Source organism: Triticum dicoccoides, chromosome 5A, assembly GCF_002162155.2.
Source record: "Triticum dicoccoides isolate Atlit2015 ecotype Zavitan chromosome 5A, WEW_v2.0, whole genome shotgun sequence".
In the NCBI taxonomy this organism is placed as follows: Eukaryota; Viridiplantae; Streptophyta; class Magnoliopsida; order Poales; family Poaceae; genus Triticum; species Triticum dicoccoides.
In genome coordinates this window covers 584966708-584972825 of record NC_041388.1, presented here as the reverse complement: position 1 = coordinate 584972825, position 6118 = coordinate 584966708, and the positions used below count along the sequence as shown (strand labels likewise).

The 6118-nt window shown below is 48.5% G+C and overlaps 1 long non-coding RNA gene across 1 annotated transcript; it reads left to right on the top strand.

The window, feature by feature from the left end:
- The first annotated feature begins 4418 nt into the window (after positions 1-4418).
- On the top strand, positions 4419-5408 carry LOC119303080. Its single transcript, XR_005147833.1, has 2 exons — positions 4419-4820; positions 5029-5408. It is a non-coding gene; the product is annotated as an uncharacterized LOC119303080 (long non-coding RNA).
- The last annotated feature ends 710 nt before the right edge of the window (positions 5409-6118 follow it).

Genomic DNA, 6118 nt, shown 5'->3' with positions numbered 1-6118 from the left:
GATCCAGGAATGGATCACATGACAGCGGTCGAACTTATCCTTAGTAACTAGTGGACTAAGGAATTTTCTCGATTATGGAGGTGGTAAAAGAGTTCGTCGTAAAGGGTTACGTCGATGCAAACTTTGACACTAATCCGGATGACTCTGAGTAGTAAACCAGATTCGTATAGTAGAACAGTTATTTGGAATAGCTCCAAGTAGCGCGTGGTAGCTGCATCTACAAGATGACATAGAGATTTATAAAGCACACATGGATCTGAAAGGTTCGGACTCATTGACTAATAAACCTCTCTCACAAGCAAGATATGAACAAACCCCATGGGTGTTGGATTCATTACAATCACATAGTGATGTGAACTAGATTATTGACTCTAGTGCAAGTGGGAGACTGTTGGAAATATGCCCTAGAGGCAATAATAAAATGGTTATTATTATATTTCCTTGTTCATGATGATTGTCTATTGTTCATGCTATAATTGTGTTATCCGGAAACCGTAATATATGTGTGAATACATAGACCACAACATGTCCCTAGTAAGCCTCTAGTTGACTAGCTCGTTGATCAATAGATGGTCATGGTTTCTTGATAATGGACATTGGATGTCATTGATAACTGGATCACATCATTAGGAGAATGATGTGATGGACAAGACCCAATCCTAAGCATAGCACAAGATCAAGTTTGTCTGCTATAGTTTTTCTAATGTCAAGTATCATTTCCTTAGACCATGAGATTGTGCAACTCCCGGATATATACCGTAGGAATGATTTGGGTGTACCAAACGTCACAACGTAACTGGGTGGCTATAAAGGTGCACTACGGGTATCTCCGAAAGTATCTGTTGGGTTGGCACGAATCGAGACTGGGATTTGTCACTCCGTGTAACGGAGAGGTATCTCTGGGCCCACTCGGTAGGACATCATCATAATGTGCACAATGTGACCAAGGAGTTGATCACGGGATGATGTGTTACGGAATGAGTAAAGAGACTTGCCGGTAACGAGATTGAACGAGGTATCGGGATACCGACGATCGAATCTCGGGCAAGTATCGTACCGATAGACAAAGGGAATTGAATACGGGATTGATTGAATCCTTGACATCGTGGTTCATCCGATGAGATCATCGTGGAGCATGTGGGAGCCAACATGGGTATCCAGATCCCGCTATTGGTTATTGACCGGAGAGTTGTCTCGGCCATGTCTGCATGACTCCCGAGCCCGTAGGGTCTACACACTTAAGGTTCGATGACGCTAGGGTTATAGGGAAAGTATGTATGCAGTTACCAAATGTTGTTCAGAGTCCCGGATGAGATCCCGGACGTCACGAGGAGTTCCGGAATGGTCCGGAGGTAAAGATTTATATATGAGAAGTCCCGTTTTGGTCATCGGAAAAGTTTCGGATGCTATCGGTAACGTACCGGGACCACCAGGAGGGTCCTGGGGGTCCACCAGGTGGGGCCACCAGCCCCAGAAGGTTGCGTAGGCCAAGTGTGGGAGGGGACCAGCCCCAGGTAGGCTGGTGCGCCCCCACCAAGTTCCAAGGCGCGTGGAGAGTGGGAGGGGGCAACCCCTAGGTCCAGATGGGCCTTAAGGCCCACCCTAGGGCGCCCCCCTCTCTTCCCCCCTTGGCCGCAACCCTAGATGGGTTTTGGGCTGCCACCACCCCTAGGGAGGTAACCCTAGATGGGGGCACAACCCCTCCCCTTCCCCTATATATACTTGAGGTATTGGGGGCTGCCCAACATATGATTTGATCTCTCTCTTGGCGCAGCCCTACCTCTCTCCCTCCTCGTCTCTCGTAGTGCTTGGCGAAGCCCTGCTGGAATCCCGCGCTCCTCCACCACCACCACGCCGTCGTGCTGCTGCTGGACGGAGTCTTCCCCAACCTCTTCCTCTCTCCTTGCTGGATCAAGGCGTGGCAGACGTCACCGGGCTGTATGTGTGTTGAACGCGGAGGCGCCGTTGTTCGACGCTTAGATCGGAATCGACCGCGATCTGAATTGCTACGAGTACGACTCCTTCATCCGCGTTCTTGTAACGCTTCCGCTTAGCGATCTACAAGGGTATGTAGATGCACTCCTCTTCCCTTCGTTGCTAGATTACTCCATAAATTGATCTTGGTGATGCGTAGAAAATTTTAAATTTCTGCTACGCTCCCCAACAAATGCAGCTGTCTCTAAAGCATAACCCCAAAAATGATAGCGGTAAATCAGTAAGAGACATCATAGATTGCACCATATCTAGTAAAGTATGATTATGACGTTCGGGCACACCATTACGCTGTGGTGTTCCGTGTGGCGTGAGTTTCGAAACTATTCCGCATTGTTTCAAATGAAGACCAAATTCGTAACTCAAATATTCTCCTCCACGATCAGATCATAGAAACTTTATTTTTTTGTTACGATGATTTTTCACTTCACTCTGAAATTCTTTGAACTTTTCAAATGTTTCAGACTTATGTTTCATCAAGTAGATATACCCATATCTGCTCAAATTATCTGTGAAGGTGAGAAAATAACGATACCCGCCGCAAGCCTCAACATCCATCGGACCATATACATCAGTATGTATGTTTTCCAACAAATCTGTTGCTCGCTCCATAGTTTCGGAGAATACATCAGTATGGATGTTGATCCCGCGGCGCGACACCATCTCCCTCACCCTGTGCCCACGTAGCCGAGGACGAGCCCCACCACGCCGCCGCCGCTCCGGCGGCGGCGAAGCTGGCCCATTGTACTCGTCGACGTAGTCCTCGACGTCGTAGCTCATCTCCCGCACCTGGTCCCTCCACTCCCTCGTCTGCGGGTCGAGCGGCGCCGCGGTGTCGGCGTCGGCCAGCCGCTCGAGGAGCGCGTTCATGCTGCTCAGCTCATCCCGCTGGAAGGCCACCTCCCGCCACGTGCCGCGCTGCATCTGGTTCTGGTAGTAGTCCTCCCCCAGTAGCTCGGCGAGCTTGGCGAGCAGGGAGCTCATCGCCCCCGTCGCGGCGCTCGCCATGATCCCGCCACCCCCGTCCATCCCTTATGGATTGCGTCCCTTGTCACGCAGAGCAGAGAATGATGGAGGGGAGCAAACGGGCGGAGGAGACGAGTCGAATCAAATCTCTGTATGGGTCTTGGTCAACAACGCGACGCGGCAAGGCAAAGAAAAGAGTAGTCCTTTGGACTTTGGAGGTGGAAGATAGGGACGGGGATACGCGGCGGTGTGAAGGCGAGTAAAACAGAGCACCGCCGCCGCTTGCCGTCGAGGCTCCGGAGGCGCTGGGCGCCCCTGCCGTCGGCTGCCTCTGTTCTCCTTCTATTTTATTTTTTTGACAACTGATTGTGCCCCGATTTTTTCGGGAGAGATTTTTTTTGCTTTAGGTCTTTTTGGATTCGATAGAGGTGTGTGATTGCTTCTTTGATTTTTCTTCGCATTTATTTCTCACCCACCGCTTTACTACTTCTACCTTCTCGCGTTGGCTGCACCCAATCTCTTTCTCTCCTTTCTCGCAAGATCCACTTTGTCTCGTTGCGGTTTATCGACCAAGCTATTCGATCGGAAGTGGCGATGGTGGCGGGGGAAGCAAGGATGGTGCAGGTCGTGTGCTAATGATGCTGACAGGCCGTCCCAGCATCATCGTCGTGCGCTGGCAGCCCATGAGACACCGCACCCGAGCGCAACCAAAAACACTACATGCCCACGTGTCATGGACCCCAGGAAAACCAACCGGGTGCGAGGTGGCCGTTGAGATCGGACAGAGGTGAGCGTGCCAAGGGGCCGTCCGCGCGAGGCCCGGGCGCAGCAGACGGCTCGGAGGGCACTCTCACACCGGCGAGGTTCCAGAAGGCGGCTACTCGAGCGTCTTTTATTGGAGTATAAAATGGCCTTGGACCCTTTTTTTTTTAAAAAAAAAGAAGAGAGAAAGAAAAAAGGACTTGGCCGACGCCATTTTATTCCGAACTTAAACAAAGGTGGAAGGAAGTATGTAAGTTGAATTTTGGAAATTCAACTGATGTAATCATGGAAAGAGCCCAAGGATAGGTACGTAGGAACAAGAATCCGATAGTTCTCTGTAGCTTGATCCTTAAGCTTGGCATCGCAACCATTCGGTTCCTCCTCCGCTCAAAGCCTCCCTCTCCCCTTTCCCCTCGATGCAAAGCCCCCACACTTTGCAGGAGAATCGCTTCGCGTCTGGACGTCAGTTGGAGGGAGATCGCTCCCCTCGCTCGTACGACGCCTGCATGTCACGACCACAAAGGAATATCTATCAAACATTAATCTCCTCCGCACTCCGAAAGTCTCACCGGAATATCATCGTCATCATCATCGTAGTCGTAGCTGGTCTAACCACCACACAAACCGGTCGCCCGCTTTGCCGCGTACCGGCGCCACCACCCGGATCGCCGACGATCTCCGGCGAAAACGACGGCTCGGGCATCTAATCCGCAGCTGCTTTTGTCGCCTTCGCCTGGCGCGCGGCACCCTTCCGACCTCCGCCCGCCTTTCCCGCCGCTAGATATAGAGCTGCGCCTCGGTGCGCATACAGGGCAGTTCATGGCCTGACACGCGCGCGGGAAGAAGATTAAAAATACACGATCTTGGTGGTCTTCTTGGTTCCGCGTCATGGTTGTCGAGGGGAATGACGCCGGGTCCGAAAGAGAGACGCATGGCGTGCGTGTGGCGCGTTTCGGACCAGGCTTCATTCCCCATGACACCATCATGGTTCAGGTTGATGGACTCGGCCTCGGCGGGTGTTCTTGTGAGCTCCGCCTGTGCCTCCCTCCGTGTGGTCTGAAGCACAGCAGACGACCATGGCCTGCCTGCAGCTAGCGAAGGTAACAGTGTAGCTAGATACTACTCCAGTATTGTTTTCTGGTAATGGATTGTGAGATCGATACTACTCTGCCGTGGCTGTTGCAGTAGACTTGCTCTGGCCGGCGCACGAGCATGCATGGATGCTCTGCAGCTGAGCATCGATGCAGCTTCGGCGATCATATCCTCTTTTCTCCTTGGCTAATTTCAGGTTGACGATTATTGTAATAGGGAAGGATTTCTTCAAGATGAGGTGCGCGCATGACAGATGGGTCGACATAAATCAACTCCAGAGCAACTCTGCTTACAGCAAAGCAAATAGAAGAACTGTAGTTTGATCAGGTACTCCAAGACCACCAAATCTATCAGCCTGTTTTCAGAATGTAAGCTGCATGCTGCAATGTCAGAGCCTGCATGCTGCAAATGTCAGATTTAGGTGCAAACATTCAGCATCAAGGCAACTGCAATCACAAGTTTGTAACACGGCATAACTGCTGCGGCACAGTTAAACTGATTCCAGAGGCCCCTTTCATTTCATGTCATTTTGTTTTGTTTCATCAGTGATGGCTCAGTGGGGTGCATCTAATGTCAGTTTCAGTTATTCACAGCCATATCCTGTCTATTTTTTTACTTTAACCAAAAGGGAAACAAGCATTTAAAATACAGGCACATGACAACATCAGTGCAAGCTCTACTGTTTCCGACAACATAGGGATGACTTGCTTGCCGCAGTGCAGGTTACCACTTGTTGGAACAAGCTTCTTCATCTCACGCTGGTTACCCCTTCTACAATAAAATGTAACATCCAAAACAGATTCAGAGAAATGTGTTAAGTTTGGCATTCCCCTTCTACAATAAATTCTAACACGCAAAACAATAATAATTAAAAATAAGTAAACAAAATATCCATACATTTTTAAAATCATGGTACTTTCAAAAAACCGTTCATATTTAAAAAAATATTCACATGTTTTAACACGTGTTCATGTAATTATTATTTTTGTTTTGAAAAATATTCATGTAATTAAGAGAATATTTCATGCATTTAAAATAATGTTTATGTAAGTAAAATGTGTTCGCCTCTTCTAAAAATGTGTAAGCAGTTTTTTTAAGTGTTCACAAATCTTGTTTGAAATGTTCGTCTCAATAAGAAAGTGTTTGCGTATTTTATAAAATGCTCATGTAGTTTTAAAAAGTGTTCACATGTTTTACCAAAAAATGTCCATGTAGTTTCTAAAAAGTGTTCTTTTTATCAAAGTTCCCATGTAATGTGATTTTAAAAAATATTCAAAAAAAAGATGTCCATGTACTTTAAACATGC